The sequence below is a fragment of the Mustela erminea genome, chromosome 1 (genome assembly GCF_009829155.1).
Source record: "Mustela erminea isolate mMusErm1 chromosome 1, mMusErm1.Pri, whole genome shotgun sequence".
NCBI lineage: Eukaryota > Metazoa > Chordata > Mammalia > Carnivora > Mustelidae > Mustela > Mustela erminea.
The window spans coordinates 188,587,705-188,606,057 of record NC_045614.1 but is presented as its reverse complement, the minus strand read 5'-3'; the positions used below and the strand labels follow the sequence as shown (position 1 = coordinate 188,606,057).

Genomic DNA, 18,353 nt, shown 5'->3' with positions numbered 1-18,353 from the left:
ATTCCATAGGTAGATTAGACCCCGTCAAATGTCTACACTAATAACGTTTGTGATTGCCCATCTTTCCATTACAAGTGGCCACTTTCTCCATTGTTTTCCTTCTGTCATTTACTGCTGGGGGGTGGGGGGCAGGGAGAGAAAAATCGGTTTGATAAAGTATAAGGGCCCTTTATCGTTCTCTCCAAAAAATTATAACTTCTTTTCTTATACTAGACTCCAAGTCCATCTCACATTCTAGAATCCTTGATAAACAACCAGCCTAGAAAGCAAGAGAACTCAGGCAAACACTTAGTCTTACTAATCCATGACCACTTGATATTCTGGCATCTTTGATGATTTTCAAAGCTATTATGAGGGTAAAATATTTTCTATGCTCAATGAAATAAATATTTAGGATTTTATAAAAAGCCTTAAATGAGTGAAATAAAATGCATGTAACACTTTTAATGCGGGCTGAACTGGAGCTGTATTTAAACATGCAAGTGATATTCGAAATCAAGGAATAATTTTAAGCTCTATATTGGTCAAAGAATTCACTTAACCATAGTACTATCTCCACAGAAAATAAATCCCTACCTGGTTTGCAAAGATCAGGTAATAAGATTTTTTAAAAATCTAAACTGACCCATTTCGCTGTATCCTTGCTGGCTTCATGTAACAAAGTTTTCCTTTTGTGTTTTCTTAAGAAGGCAAATAATACAAAATTTCTGCCAAAGGGAAAAATATTAAACATATATCTACGAGTATACTCTTTCTCATATAGTCTTGTATTCCAACCTAGAGAGCTTTATTTTCCCTGTAGTTAATTTTCTTTTACTCCTAAGTCACAGAAAGATGTAATTACGGTCAAATAGGAAAAGATTTTGAAAACGACTCATTTATACATACAGGGTTCAAGGACTACTCTCACAAAGAAAGAGGTATCCGTAATTTAGTGAGACAGAAACATAACCATCTTCTTTATACACAAATAAATAAGTAAAAATCATAAATATAATTAATGAATGCTGCTTTATATTAAAATAATCTTCACAGAGGTACCTTCTTTGGAATCCTCTTTTAGAATTTCAAATCCCACACACATCACATACAATAAATATTATTGTTTTTTCAATTTAGCCAACAGAAAGTGTTAGCTACTGAACAATTACTTTCTCCAGATGTCTATTTTACTTTTGGAAGTTTGTCCTGCAACACACCCATCCCCAACACCTGCCTTCCAGCTTAACTTCAAAGGGGTATTTCATATAAAAGCATCCGAGAGGAAAAAAATCCGACACCACACTTGTTTGAGTCTCCACTGGAAAAAGAAAAAAAAAAGAACAGAAGAAGCAAATATATATTTATTTCTTTAAAGAATGAGACAATTAAAAAAAAAAGTTTAGAAGTATACCTTGCAATGACTCTTGATTATCTTAGACCATATGATATAAGAATAAAAGAGGAGAGAATGGGCTATATTGTCTTGGTTGAAATTCAGGCTCTGTCACATAGCAATCTCATGATTTCTGGGTAAGTGAATTTATGATGCTGAGGGTACTGAGCTCATCTATAAAATGGGATCAAAGATTTTATTTACCTCAGAGGACTGTTTATGAAATAACAGTGATCCCATATGAAGCATCTGTAACAGGGCCTGATACAGGGCACTCAATAAATGTTAGGTGATGTGAGTATAATTATATTGGTTAGATGATTACGATTATTGTTTTTAGTGTATATATACATTATGTAGGCATATATGTTTATGTGTGCTTCTATGTGTGTATACATATATATATGGTATATATATATATATATACCATATATATCTCATACCTAAAGAGCATGAATCTGTTCAATAGGTTTAACTTCACTCTCCCCAAATTCTTAAGTGCTGATAAAATTAATTAAATGGCAATACTGAATGGAACATGTAATCCATTTCACAAACATTTATGTACCATGACATTAATCGCATTGTAAATATTCCCCACAGCTAGTACATCAAACAGCTTATGATACTGCACCCAAATTTTAGTTTTTCTTCTAACCCTCCAGACTATCCCTGACAAAGTAGGAACTGGGGCAAGAACCAAACAAGCCAACAAAAATCCCCAAACATCAATAGCTCATCCTTCACCCAAATTTTATTTATGTCCATGAGGAATTGGGGCTGGGTAAATGAGCTCCCAAAGTAGTTCAGCATGCCATGCTCTTAGGAAATGTGGGAGCAAACTGGAAAATGACAATTATCCAAGAGAACTCACAGTAGGACGGGTTTCGGTACACACCTATTCACACAAACACACAGACTCATGGACATACACATACCCCACATCTTGTAGCTTCCCTAGTATTAGAATTCAGCGAAATGATAGACCACAACAATTAATATTTTATGTAAAACAGAAATTCCTCTATTAATAGAAATTATATAGGAATAAATTTTATTATTTATATTATTATTATATATTTTATTATTATATTATTATTATAAAAATAAATAGAAATTCTATTTTCTATTTTATGTTATTTCTTTACATGATTTATTACATAAAAATTTCTATTTTATTTAAATGTGGCCATCTCTATTCACCAATTCATCCTCTCAGTTGTTAAACTAATAAAAACAATCCCCTATTATAACAGGAACAATAACTCAAGTTTGCTTTCAAATAAGCCCAACCCCGTTCTTTTCAACTGAGGAATCAATTACTATGATATAAATACTAAAGGCATATTTGCTTAGGGCCTTATTTCTATATAAGCCCCTAACTGCTTCTGCATATTTAAAAGTAATTAAAGCATAAGGATGATGTGGGAAGAAGAATACAAGTTTCTGTTTAAACTAAAAATATCAAAATATGAGATTATACTTTGTCATTACTTGTGAATTGACCTGACTTGACTTTACCACTTCTGTCTAAAGGAGCCCCAAGGGGCTATTTTTATTTTCCCGGAAAATGATTAGGTAGTCACTACATGAACCCTTTTGTTTCCGCCTTCATATACTCTACCTTCGGAATCTAAGGCAATACTGAGACAGTTAAACGGGAAGGGTGGGTGGGGGGTGGGGATGAGAGAAAGAGATCTCAAACACTAAAACTCTGTTGTTGCTAGCTAGCACTAAATAAATGGACGAGTGAGCACACCTGGGACAGGAGACGCATTATAGAGACAGCAGCGCACAGATGCACTCACTATGAAAAAGGTCCAATATTTCATACTCCAGTGTGTGCTAATATTCGCACAAATCTTCAAGAGAAGTGGTGGTACTCCGTTTTAGATGAACAGACTGAGCTCTGGTGAAGTAAGACAACTCGCCAACGCTTACACAAACAGGTAAGTTGTTGGAGGCAGGATTGGGATTTGAGATAGTCTGACCGACTTCAAAGCCGGTGCTTTCACAACTGTGATAGATTGCTTTCTACAGCTAATGGCATGACTGTCCAGACTGGGTATGATTGTTGAACAAGTCAACATCATTTTAATCAACGTGGAAAAATGGTATAAATGTGGAGGGGACGGTGTTTTGTTTTTGTTTTTGTTTTTTTGCCTTGTTTTGTGTTTGCTTTCTGCTTATTTCTCGGTTTTGTTTTAGACGCAAAATATCACTAACAAGAACATTCTTATTCCTGAATCCTGAGGTCCTCCCTGCCACATTAGGTCTTGTCTGACAATCATTATCAACAGACCAGCTGTCCAACATCGCTCATAAAATAGTTCCTAATTCACACAGAATCGCTTGCCCCGAACCCCTCTCTCCTGTCTTCCTTAAAAAGCATATGTCACAGCTGCATTTCAGCCTGGCTCAAGTAGTGCCTCATCTGTGAGTCATCTCAATGGACAACTAACATTTTGAAGTGCACACAACGCGGGACCCATAGTGCCTTCCTGTTAATTAAAACCATCCTGACAGCCACGGACGTGGCCTTTATGATCAGCTTCTTTCCATGTTTGCCGAGTTGAGTCAACACATCTGCACCTGTAGGCTGGCTCAAGATGAATCAAATGTGAAAACTGAAGAGATCCTTGAAAACCAGGAGGGTCGGACTCCTTTTTCCTAAGATAAGCAATTCTCCTGTACCAAATGTGTATGCGTACATTTAGTCCAATCCTTGGAACATCACTATTATTTCTAACAAAGGAACGTCAGGCAGCTGTTCTAAAATGATTGGGGGTCAGAAGCCTTCTGCACCCTTAAAAATTACTGAACACCCCAAATTGTTTTTATTTACAGGACTCCTATTCATTGATGCAATTATGAAAGAAACTTAAATGGAGAAAAATTTAAGATAGTTACTACCTTACTTTAAAATAAAGATAACCTTATTAAATGTCAATATAAATAGTATTTTCATGAAAACAGTATTTTCCCAGACAAATAAACACAGTGAAAAGAATGGCATCGTTTGACATTTTCACAGATTTGTTTTTAATGTCTGGTTTAACAAAGACAGCTGGATGTTACCTATCTACTTTCGCATTCAATCTGTTGCAATACATTATTTTGTTGAAATGTATGAAGAAAAGGAAGCTTCACAAAGACATCTAGGTAGTAAAGGGAGACGTATCTTAATAGCCTTTTCAAATAATTGTGGATATTTTTCTTTCATACTACACCAACAGTTAATGTGTAGTAATTCCTTAAATGTTAGTTGCAATGTGTAATCTGAAGCCACAACAACAAACTTTTGGTAATCTTGGAGATCAAGCTATACTCTTTTGCCTTGACCTCTAACTGAATCTTTTACCATGCATGATTTTGACCTTGTGGACTCCCTAAGAGGATCTCTGGACCAAATCTTGAAAATCACTTACGCAAAAAAAACAAATACATAACAAAACATACCCCTGAAAATATGAATGAGTGAACCTAGCATAGTGACAAGGGAAGATTCAACAATTGTACAAAGGACCTTATAAAAGGATTCAAGATTTCATTTACTTCATAGTAGTAGATTTGTGAAGATTAGAAAAAGGCCCTCTTGGAGACCTAGCCTTACAAACTTGGGTTCGAGAATAGGGGGTCATTTGGACCATAGCCTCTGCTTGCTCCCTTGGCCAGACAGACGTTTCACAGTAAACAAAGTATACAACCATATGTGGTGGTCCTAGTTACATTAATGGACAAGGAGCAGCAATCCACACAGAGTAGAAAAAATGGAAGAAAAACAAATTTGCACTTGTAAGTCACAACTGTCGGATAAAATTCATGTTATTCTCTCTTATTCCTTCACTTCTGCAGTCAATTCATGACAAGTCTGACAGTTAAAAGTTCATAATCGGTAGAAGTAATATCAGGTCCCAGTACATGGCCTTTATTTTATGACCTGGGTATTGGGTGGGGAAAAACAGGTACAGAGAAAAATTGAAAATGAAAGAAACCCAATAGTTAAATCATAAGAGTAAGAGATTTTTTTTTTAAAAGTGTGCAATTCCCTTCACTTAAAAGCAATAAAAATGAAAAATTCTAAGCATTTTGACTTTGTTTCTTAGGCTCAGTGGGTTGAACTGCTGCTTTGGCTCGGGTCATGATCTCAGGGTCCTGGGATCGAGTCCCGCATCGGGCTCTCTGCTCAGCGGGGAGCCTGCTTCCTCCTCTCTCTCTCTGCCTGCCCCTTTGCCTACTTGTGATCTCTGTCAAATAAATAAATAAAATCTTTAAAAAAAAAAAAAAAAAAAAGATACTTACCCCAAAGAGAGTGACTTAGGGTCACCTTAATGAGACTATAATGAGAATAAAGTGGAATGAGAGATTCTTAAGAGTATATTTTATAAAAACTGAAGTAGTTTAAAACATTTTTCTTTAAAATTTTATGGGACCAGTGATTTAACTTGTTTGCATTAACTAAAGAGTACATCAGTGAAGAAAGATATTTATAACTAAATTAATTTTCATAAAAAATTAATGTCTATCTCATTGCTCTTTATAATGCCATGCTGCAATAATAATAATAATAATAATAATAAATTGTTGGGGGCGCCTGGGTGGCTCAGTTGGTTGGGTGCCTGCCTTCAGCTCAGGTCATGATCCCACGGTCCTAGGATCGAGTCTGCATCTGACTCCCTGCTCAGTGGGGAGCCTGCTTCTTCTGCCCCCTCTGCCTGCCACTCCCCCTGCTTGTACCTTCTCTCTGGAAGAAATGAAGAAAATCTTAAAAAAATAAAAAATAATAGTAAGTTGTCATGCCATGTGGCAACCATTATCAAATTCAGAACACTCCCTTATTCAATTTATTTATATGTAGTTATAATGAAAATATGACTTTTACCAACATAACCAGCTATCCCAAAAACTAGCTATTTCTGACTATATCTGGTGACCAGGGAGCACGGTTCCAAAACTACAGTAATTGCTGAACGTCACTGTCTTCGGAGACGTGCGCTGTGTGGTAAATATGCAAGTTTGCAAAACACAGAGTTTGTAAGTGATGACTCATACACACTGGAGTTTACCAATAGGTCTGAGCTGACATTTAAAACGAATATATTAAATGCTGGTGATGAGCAGAAAAATTACTATATTTGGTACTAATTGTGGTTCTTCTCCCTCTTCCCACTGTCTGAGCTCATTAGAATCACATGCTGTGCAAATCTCTCCCCTTCTCAAAGGCAGACACTATTGCCTCCTTTACGCCATTAGTTAACCTTGAGCTTCACTCTACCAAGAAGCTATGGGCACGGAAGATACACGCTGCAGCAGTGCTAAGGACAAATTCTATTCCACAGATGGGAAGCGTGCATGAGCTGCACTGAACATTAATCTGCACTCTAGAGCTTGTTAAAATCTTTCTAACAGACTTTTTGGGTCAGCCTTTCAACATAGATACAGTAAAAATGTAAGATTCATTCCATACCTACTCTAAAAAGCCAATTTTAGAGTTTTACTGAAAATGAGCATTAAAACCCCAAAATACAAACATGAAGCTTAAAATAGTTCAAAGATTTATATTAATTACAAAAACAATTTAAATTATAGGGATATAGGTGGTAAGGCAGAAAGAAAAATCTACTATGATCCATGTTTTTCCTCATGATGATGAGTTATGGAACTCTGCATTTCAGGACAGGAAACCAGTGTTTAGCACGAGTATCCCTACCTAGATTTCACTCGTCAAATTCAGGTTGGCCCCAGATACACTAGAAATATATTTTTCCTTAAACAGAAAACTACATTCACATTAACTTCGAACTGTTCAGAAAATCAAACTGAAAATTGTATTTAAAAGCATTTTCATATTCACACAAAGGATTAGGTTATAAGCTCCAAACTGTTTAGAAGTATCTACTTGGCTCGAAAAGCAAAATGTAGGGGTGCCAGGCTGGCTGCATCAGTAGAACATGCAATTCTTATTCTTGCGGTTGTGAGTTCGAGCCCCATGTTGGGTACAGAGATTACTTAAATAAACGAATAAATAAAAACTTAAAAAAAAAGAAATAAAAATGTAGACAGTGTTATTTCTATACTGTTAACAGTATACAAGTTTTGCCTAGAGTTGAAAACCCAAGGATTATCCCTCTAGGAGAAAAGAAATACAGATATATATAAAAAAAGTATATATTTTTTATTTTTATTTTTATTTATTTATCTGAGAAATAGTGCATAGTTTCATGAGTGGCAGTGGGAGCGGGGTAGAGGGAGGGGGAGAGGGAGAGGTCCAGCCTGGAGCCCAACACGGGTCTTGATCTCATGACCCTGAGACCATGACCTGAGCCAAAATCAAGAGTTGGACCTTCAACCAACTGAGGCAAGAGGTATATATATTAAACCCAATGAAGTGTCTTAAAACACCTCAGGGCGCCTGGGTGGCTCAGTGGTTAAGCCTCTGCCTTCAGCTCAGGTCATGATCTCAGGGTCCTGGGATCGAGCCCCGCATCAGCCTCTCTGCTCAGCAGGGAGCTTCCTTCCCCCAACTCTCCTTGCCTGCCTCTCTGCCTGCCTCTCTGCCTACTTGTGATCTCTGTCAAATAAATAAGTAAAAATCTTTAAAAAAAAAAAAAAGAAGAAGAAGAAACACCTCTTCTCTAATTACATGTTCACCAAGAAACCTGATAATTTGATTTCCTGCAAGTAAAAGAATTTATCTGTGGTTGTGAATATTCTGGTCTTCTAATAAACTCAATAAATAATAAAACTGAAAATCAATAAACTGCTATCCTCATTTCCTTTCTTTTTTCCTGAAAGAAGGTATTCACTTGACAGTTTCATCAATGACATATCAAAGATAAAAAAGCAATTCCAAGAGAAAAATCTAGTCATTTTTCTTAGACCACCAGTATATTTTGGTAAATAATTACTTAATTGTATTATCAGGCATTACACAATTAAAATAATTAATAAAGGAATTGTAATAATTATCAATAGTTATCGCTGCTTAACCATTAGGTATACTAAACTGATTCTAATACTTTCAACTATAAAAACCAATGATGCCACAATAAAACAATAAAATTATATGACCCTGAAACTCTCCAAAATTTAAGTAATGTAAAGAAGATATCCATAGTAGCATTTCATGAATACAAGAGAAAATATGGGTATCAAAATACTCCTGAACCTATTATACCACTTAATATTTTTAAAAGATTTATTTATTTGAGAGAGAGAGAGAGCACGGGCAGAGGGGCAGAGGGAGAGGGAAAAGGCAAGAAGCAGACTCCCTGCTGAGCCAGGAGCCTGATGCAGAACTTGATCGCAGGACCCATGAGATCATGCATGACCTGAGCAGAAATCAAGAGTCAGATGCTAATTAACTGAATGAGCCACCCAGGTGTGCCCATACTACTTAATATTAAAGGACTTCTTTATTTTGAGAAAATAAATGAGTAATACTACATTTGCACATCTTTAATGTATTTAATAATCAAATAGTGTATACATGTTTATAAAGGATTCTTCATGGTCCTATATAATAAGGTCTTCATTAAACTGAAATTTCAAGCCATTTTCTATATTTCAAATGTGTCACATGTTTATTGTTTATATACATAATATGTGCAAATGTCAAGAGGTATTTGTGTATGTATGTATAAGTTTCTGTGTGTGTGTGTGTGTGTGTGTGTGTGTGTGTGTTTTTTACATTTCTATAGCTTTTTCTTTTTTTTTAACTCCTCAGTAGAAGATTACTTTAAATCAGAGCTACATTCACCTAAGGAATGGCAATTTTGTAGTTTATCCCAAGGAAGAGAAAGTTTCCCTCTTTCTAATCCCACTAATACCAAGACTGATTCAAGTCCTAGAAGGGATCAATGAGAATATGAAATGTCATTAGGTAATTCATAAGTGAGTTGAGTAGAGTCAACTATTAAGGAAATCTTGAAGAAAACTCCATTGTAGGAAAAGAGGATTAGGGTAGAGAACAATGAGGAGAGAGAAATGACAAGTGGGATAAAACGCCTGTGTTTTCCCTACATGCCCCTCCCAAACGCACCAAGCAACCGTTTTTACAACATATTCTACAACCAACATTCTAGGTATTCCTCTGAGTACTTTCTTCATTATAGTAGAGACAGTAGTTTGAAAAGATGGTAAGTGAAGGAGGCTGAAAGCAACGTATGAAAGTATTTTACAGAGCAGGCGTCCCCAGTCTGTCCTCTCTGGCCCAGCTTCATCAGCCACACCTGGGAACTCGCCACCGATACAAATTCTCAGGTTCAGCCCCAACCCTGCTAACTTGGCAGATCTGCTCACCCAGAAATCCAGGTCTGAACAAGCAAGCTCAGTGATCAGAGACACATTACAGTTTGAAAATTCCTTTTCCACCCTTGAATCACACCCCAGGGAGAAAGTTGGGTCAGAGATCATTCATTTTATCATTGCACTAAATAATCCCAAGGACTACAAAACCATGTAAACAGGAGAAGTTGGCCACTAAAAAGCATAGAACCACAGGCACGAAAGTACTAGAGGAAGTAATAGATAATTAAACCCTTACTTTGAGAAGTTCTGAAATCCAATCTCTGGGAAACAAGTATTGATTTCATGTTTGTAGTTCTGAAGTCTTTTTGTAATGCAGTTACTTTTTTTTTTTTTTTTTTTAATGAAACAGATGTACAAGAGCACCAGCCACAAAATTTACTCAACAGAAATGGAGTGAATAAGTAAAAGAGAGTTCACTTCTAATAAACAAGAATTTTAATGCATGTGCCAACCCCACCCCATCCTATCTCATTCAGTTATTTTGTGAGTCCCCTTACTTCTTTTATAGATAGGAGCTGAATTAGCTATACTGACTCTGCAGTAGTTGCACTGAGAGATTGAAATGACGCCCCGAAATGATGCCCTGTGTGCTCCTGGAAACTGCTGATCCTGATCTTACTAAAACGAGTAAGAGTGTCATGCACCAGTAACCTGACCTTTAACCTGAGCCTCCCTCTGGGGAATTTTGAGACAGACTAAATCAATTGATATGGCCATTACAATTGAAGGCCCTGTCAAAATTTTTACAGTATTTGAAAGGGGTAATTGGAATCTGAAATGGACTGGAAGCACCACGGAACCCCGGTTCTCATATGCCAGGAATCCAACAGACTTTGATTTCTTCTCTACACCGAATAACAGGAAGCAAGCAAAAATGTTCAACGACAATTTCCAAGCAGCTTCCAGTATATGTCAATAATTCTTTCAATGATATAAGAAATGATAGGAGATAAATAACTTTTTTTAAAAATGGCTTTAACAAATATGTCCGGATCCTGTGAACTGTTTTCCCTGAAAACTTCGCAATTTTGGAGAATATGGAACACAGGGAAGAGAGTTCTCCTACCTAGTTCAAAGGAAAAATATTTTACAGGAGAGCCTGAAGATAATCTTTATTTTCCATTTAGAAAACAACGAAATTGAAGCTTAAACTTGTCAATTTCAAAAACTAAAATGTATGGCTTTTTTGGTTTGTTTGTTTTGATGTAGATCTGGCCCACGAGGTGCGTTTTAGAGTGGACAGGAAAACAGAATGCTTTTTAACATCAGTGTGTGTTTTGAATTATACTAACAAGCGACGTATCAGCTGCGAGGTGAGACTACATTGAAAAAGACTGCTTCAGCTTACAGAAAATACCAGCTGTCTCCACTCTGTGAAGACGGATTACCACCTGTCCTGTTATCTTCCATACACAATACAAGGCACGTTGGCCATTTCAACTAGGATAACTGTACCCATATGTTCTTTAATTCTGGTCTGCATGCTGCCTACCATTGAATTTTCGTAATGGATCATTGTAAATAGGAGATTAGCATGGGAGACAGGGTGTTTAAGCACAGTCTAAGCCCCTGTTTTATTAAACCTCCTTCCTTGTTCTTGAAACCTGTACAAGGGAAAATATTGGTGATAATAAGTTTAGCTAACTAGTAAAGCATCCAAGCGTAAGCAGAAAACAGTGAGTTGCATGTGTGGGTGTGTTTTTTAAAAGCATAGGAAGTTCGGGCTACATGTCACAATAAATTAAACCATAGGTTGCATTAAAAAAAATTCTTTGGCCTTGAAAATGATCACATACATAATCTGCTAGAAGCAATTCTGCTAGAAATGTCATCCTTTTCTCATCAAAATGTTACACTAGTGAATACACTTGACGGCAAATAGGATAGGAGAAGCAGCACAGATTTTTAAAATATTGTAGCTGAAAAAAGTTACCTATATTTGAAAATTAAAATGTATATTTAGAATTATGTCAGTTACAATACTAAGTCGTTAGCCAACAAATGGGGATGGATATATAGGATTTCTACTGTGGAATAACCGGAGTAAAAAATGGGTTCCAGTATCAAATGCATTTATTTATCTGATCAGCTTAATAGGTAATCAATATCATATGAAATGGGATGATCAGATCCTGAGTTCTGCTCTTAGCGAGAGCAGGGCTCCATTCAGCTAGATAGAAATCAAACACAAAGTTGTAGCCCTGCTAAGTTTACAGTACATGCTGGTTGAAGTGAGCAATGGGCAGGACACTAGGGCAGTGAGCAGCTGCTTTCTATAGTGATCAATATTTAAGACCTTAATTCAGTAGGATTTGATCCTAGTCTAAAACAATGCAAAAAAAACTATAAAAACAGTCTACAGAGAATATTTAAAATCCCATAGCTTCATTTTTGACTAACTAGAAAGAAAAAATAGCCTCAAATATAATCCCTCCACGGTAAATAGTCATAAATTGCAGTCCTGTTGGAGGGAATAATAGATTGATATTTACAGGTGTATTTAGTCTTACTTTGTTGAGTTCTGATTTATATTAGTCAAATATTTTATTTCTTTCAACTTGTGAAATCCTAGAATTTCTAATTAAACTTTGAAATAAAAAGAATAGAAAGAAGCAAATAGAGATTAAAGGAACACATCACAAAAGCTTTCTTGATTTGCAAAACTTTTCTTAAAGGCAAGCAGAAAGCTATTGTAATGGTTCAAGACAGAGCCCTTTTATGTGCCCAGATGGGAAGTACTCCTAGAGAGGGTCATATTTCCTTAGGCTAAAGACCAAGGAAACTTAACTGCCCCAGGCCTGGAGTTGGGTGGTGAGAACAATTCATTCCTTGAGCACTGAGACTCAGTAATCAAAGTATGAGGACAAGGGTGTGATTTTCCTCTTCTACAAGGACAAGTGACTACCAATTCAAAGGAAACAAATTCCAGAAGAAAATGGAATCTCCCATATGGGTGAGATTTTTAAATGCCTGGTCCCTTATTTATTCACTTTCAAATTTCATTTTGTACAAACTGACTACATAATAAGCCGGACACATACACCGTGCTTGACAATTTCCAACAGCAGTTTCATACTCTTCAAAAATCACAAAGGATAAAACCTACTTGCATCAAAAATTGAAAAAAAAAATGCTAAGTGTAGAGATGTACCCAATATTTTTAACATCAACGTTCACAATGTAAGAAAACGTATGCACATTTAAAGGTAAGTTACATTATTTTTTTTTTCAAATAACACTTCACTCAGTGCAAGAAATAAGTTGTTGTTGTTGTTTTTAATTTTATTTGTTTATTTGACAGAGAGAGAGAGATCAAGATCACAAGTAGGCAGAGAGGCAAGCAGAGAGAGGGGGAAGCAGGCTCCCTGCTGAGCAGGGAGCCCAATATGGGGCTCGAGCCCAGGACTCTGAGATCATGACCTGAGCGGAAGGCAGAGGCTTAACCCACTGAGCCACCCAGGTGCCCTAAGCAATAAGTTTTGTTGAAAGGTTTAATGTTAGTAGGGGCTTGAGGGGCACCTGGGTGCCTCAGTCAGTTAAGCGTCTGCCTCTGGCTCAGGTAATCATCTTGGGGTCCTAGGATCCCACCCCAAGTCCGGCTCCCTGCTCAGAAGGGAGTCTGCTTCTCCCTCTCCCTCTCCTCTGCCCCTCCACCCCTCATTTTCTTTTTCTCTCTTCCTAAATAAATGAAATCACTAAAAAAGGGGAGGCTTAAGACTGAATGGAAAAACAGTACAATTTCATATGCATATGTATCCCATGTCCATTTGACATACTATTTAGACTCATCCTCTATAACTGTTTCTCCGACACTACTACAATTCTCAGTGAATGACCAGAAGATCAATAATATGCATCAATGTCTTTATTAGATGTGACTTGCTTGGTTTTTTAACACTAACCTTGGAAATAGGTGCAATGGCTTACAATATCCCCTTAATGTTACCTATTTAAACTGTACTAAAACATTAGGTAAAAATGAAGAAAATACATTTTAAAGACAAGATATGTAGGGTTTAAAAATGGCAATTTTTATAAAAAAAAAATACCAAATGTGCCTAATGACCATCTCTTCTACTTGAAAATACTTTCTCTTAAAGGATCAACACAGAAAAATTACAAATAAGCTTGTTCCCTTTTTTCATTATTTTTACCAGATGTTTGTGGTTGAAACAAGACAAAACAGTGACAAACTGGAAGGACAAAAGGGGTACAGAGAATAGGGGTCCCACCATTGCACATGATAGCAAAAAAAAAAAAAAAAAAAAGACTATCATCACATCACAAGGTCAAAATTGGCCTTTAACACTTTGGGCCCCTGGGAACAAAATGCTCAAAAATATAGAACTGACAGTAGCCTAAATTCAGACTTACTCAAAATTATAAAGGTGCCAAATAATAAGAAAAACCTAGAATTTTCTAAAGGATTTTCACAATTCTAAAAATACTTAAAATTTGGGGTAGATAAAAAGAAAAAAAATAGCATTAGGTGTTTCTGATTTTATTCTAAACTACTTCTGTCAAAGGTTCAAAGATTTTTATATTCAATGTCTATTTAAAATTAATTTCATAATCCTCATGCTTATCTCTAAGCAAAACCACAAGGAAAAATATAGATCAGATGAGTATGGTTTTTTATCTGGTATAACATATTTCCAGTATTTCTACATACAGACTGGTTACTTTTCCCTCCCACATCTTTATTTTATTTATGACGTTTTTCTACAGCATAACCCTTAATGAGATATGAGGTTTAATTACTAAAGCATAATTTAGACCTATCCAAAATAAGCTTTTAAATATTTGTCTATGGAGGGGCGCCTGGATGGCTCAGTGGGTTAAAGCCGCTGCCTTCGGCTCAGGTCATGATCCCAGGGTCCTGGGATCGAGCCCCGCATCCGGCTTTCTGCTCAGCGGGGAGCCTGCTTCCCTTCCTCTCTCTCTGCCTGCCTCTCTGCCTACTTGTGATCTCTCTCTGTCAAATGGATAAATAAAATCTATAAATAAATAAATAAATAAATATTTGTCTCTGGGAAAACCTTAATTTGTAGAACATCACATGGGAATATATTCAGATCATTCTTTTGCCAAAGTGAACTGTTCTAAATGAAAAAGCGTAGAATTGGGTCTATAATATAGTTTATCTAATGTCATTCTCTCTCCTCTTTTTTTTTTTTTTTGAAGGAGGAATTGGGAATGGATGTTGAATTGGGTGGGTCACTTCACTTACAGAATCTGTCTCCCCACCCACAGATACCAGAGAAGAGTAATATACAGAACATTTCACGAATTTGTGTTGTCATCCTTAGGCAGGGGCTATACTAATATTTTCTGTATCATTCCAATTTTAATACATGCACTGCCAAAGTGCCCACTATCTAAATCCCCGAAGTATCAGTCTTGTAACAGTTGTGACTATGAAGGAGTATGGGATTCTAACAACTGGCACCACAATTTCCAGTCTAGTTAAGTAGTGTAGTTTCCAGGAGTCATTGTCCAGATTATTCAGAGCCTGAATATTCATTACTGGATGGGTTCAGGTATTCTCTTTTTGAGAAAAAAAGAAAAAGAAGAAAGACAGATGTACAAATCAAAGTTCATTTACATCCCCCTTTCTTGAACTAGGCAGAACAAGAAAGCCTCCACTGTGAACTTTATTGTATAAGTATACCTCGAGTAGAATGTTTAAGCATTAGCAAACCAGTTAAAAAATCTAACATTGAAAATGTTCGTCTTGAGTTCTGAAGCTGCATCATTAAATGTTCATATCTCAATCATAAATGATAATGTCCACAGTCAGAATTTCTCTTTTAAAAGGAATTAAGGGTATTACCTTTTAGAAAAATAGTAGGTCTCAAGTAAGAAAAGATTAAGCTAAATTACACAAATTTAGGAGGTTTATTTTGCCTTTCATGTCATATTAAATATAAATATAATTTGTTGAGGGTGGTCAATTGACTTGTTTTATGCCTAGAAATGTGACTAACTTTATAAAATCTGAATTTCCACCATCATTCTTCAGCTACAATAAAGTAAAAAAAGCACACATATTTAAGCAAAGTTTGTTAAAACTCCAGTCTGAAGAAACCCTTAGTCATCCTGAACCTTTAAGCAGGCCTTTGGCATAAACTCAGATCATGTCCCGGTAAGATAATTTCTCTGGGGACATATCATTCACTCAGCTTTGAAGGATTCCCCTTAAACAGATTCATCTGATTCATCTGGCCCATTAACAATTCTAATTCAAAGAATCCAAACAAGAAAGCAAGCGAAAAGGAAGTAACTGGTTTTGTTTTGTTTTTTTCCCCAACCCCAACTCTAAGCTTCCATTCAAAAAATACCTCCCTTCTTTATATGCTTTCCTATGTGAGTTCTTACTAATGTTGTTAAGGAGCAGAAGCTACCACAAGACAGAGTCTAGAATTGTTCTGTGATGGTTATATTTCTTTAGGTACACAGCACAGTTCTATTCTGTCCATGGGCTTTCAGCACACATTAACTGATGTTGAGTAATACGTGGTAATAAATTAAATATTAAAGCATCACATTGTGAGCACCAAAGTCTGTTGGTAACAGATTTTTACACATCAATGAAAAGAGCACATATATATGATAAACCATTAACAGAAAAATATTATAAAATAATTCTAATTTATTCCTTCTCCTATGATTGATATAAGGTTAAATTATGTTAATGACATTTACATCTATAAATGGAAAAGATATCAGTGAAAACCCCATTTTGCAAAGAGAGATATGTAAATATTTTGGAATGCCTATGGTCCATAAAAGAGGCAGAACATTAAAAGTGATGAGAGAAATGTGTGAAAACCCATGACGGAACAGCTTGGAAAAGTTATTAACCAGAAAAAGTTCTAGCATGGAAAATATGGTAACTTCTTGTTTATTAAATAGGGTTCAATTTAGAGAACTAAAATTAGCTACAAATTTGATGCCTTTAACAATTAAAGATCAACCATTATCCCTTATTTGACAATATCTGGGTTTTGTTTCACGTAAATTTGCAGCAAACTTTCTTAATTGAGTGTCTGCTTACTCTTCAGGGTACTAAAAAAAAAAAAAAAGTCACCAGGTAGTCTGCAGTAGGGCAGCCAAAAGAAATAAAATATCAGCTCCATTAGACCCCAACTTATTTCTTGAACTTTACAAGTTCAGACAGCTGATTTTCATTTTTTCATTTGTCTTCTCAGATGCCAGAGAGTATACCTGTAAAGTTGGGTACAATATACCTATGCATCCTTCATACTTTTAGGAAACCTGAGGTAGAAAAGAATTCTCAGGGATCCTGAGCTTTCTACCTGTAAAAATTCACATATGAAAAAAGAAGATATTTGGCAATTGTTCTAATTTGGGGATGTAACCTAATTTTCCACCACATGCTTCTGCAACTAATGTACTCACCATTTCTTCTGGTTCTTTCGGGAGCAGAGGAACATTAATACGTTGACATGATTCTTCATATACTTACAAACACTTTCCCAATTTCAGTGAAAAGGTCAATGATACACTGGCAACATGTTATCTCTGAAACTATCACATCAAAGAAAACTATGACCACTGCCCTCTGACACAAAATTTATGTCATTCAGTGCTATCAATTTGTGTTTGGTTTTCTCGATGGCTATTATACCTGACCTCAGGAGATCATGGTCACCTTCAAGCAGCCCCACGTGAGTCCTCAGAAGTGAAGCTTTTGTGCATCCTCCAAACAGGGAGATGCCACACATTTCCTGGGTCAGGTAATGCAAGGTCAGACTGAAATACTAGGACTTTCACATCATTGAAGCCTATTAGCCAGAGGTAAGAAAGTCCCATTTTTTAAGTTGAAGAATTACATGTTGACTTCGAAAACATAAAACAACACGATTAAGCATAAGTTGAGTAGAATCAAAGTAAGAGACCCTAACAGAAAGCTGAACACATCACGAGAACCATCGCATCAATACAAGAGAAAGGGAAGCAGTATGTGTTCACAATGTAACACAAAGTAAGCCAACTCAAGCTTTACTGCTTCCCAGCTGTTTACTTAGTGGATTGCCTTGTCAATATCTAGGCTTTAAAAGATTACCTATGCCATGTCAGAAGATTCCACCTATCGATCTCTCCTGGACATACCAGACATGTTTTCTTAAGGGGTCATATTAGGAATGGTTTCTTTTCTCAAAGAAACTGTATCTTTTTTCTGCAAGTTTTTGTTTAAATTTCAGCTAGTTAACATACACTGTAATATTAATTTCAGGAGCCAAGTTTAGTGATTCATCAATTACATATAATATACACAGTGCTCGGGGCGCCTGGGTGGCTCGGTGGGTTAAGCCACTGCCTTTGGCTCAGGTCATGATCTCAGGGTCCTGGGATCGAGTCCTGGGATCGAGTCCCGCATTGGGCTCTCTGCTCAGCAGGGAGCCTGCTTCCTCCTCCCTCTCTCTGCCTGCCTCTCTGCTTACTTGTGATCTCTCTCTGTCAAATAAATAAATAAAATCTTAAAAAAAAAATGCACAGTGCTCATCACAAGTGTCCTCCTTAATACCCATCAGCCATTTAAGCCATCCCTCTCTGCCCACCTCCCTTCCAGCCACCCTCAGTTTTTTCTCTATAGGTAAGAGTCTGGTTTCTGGTTTGCCTCCCTGTCTCTTTCTCTTCATCT

General features: G+C 36.4%; 1 protein-coding gene and 1 non-coding gene across 10 annotated transcripts in view; both read right to left on the bottom strand.

Moving 5' to 3' along the window:
- Positions 1-18,353, bottom strand: part of ROBO1 (roundabout guidance receptor 1) — a 1,179,537-nt gene that overhangs the window by 299,985 nt on the left and 861,199 nt on the right. The gene's annotated exons all lie outside the window — the stretch shown is intronic.
- On the bottom strand, positions 14,953-15,056 carry LOC116581420. The gene has a single exon (XR_004282057.1). It is a non-coding gene; the product is annotated as a U6 spliceosomal RNA (small nuclear RNA).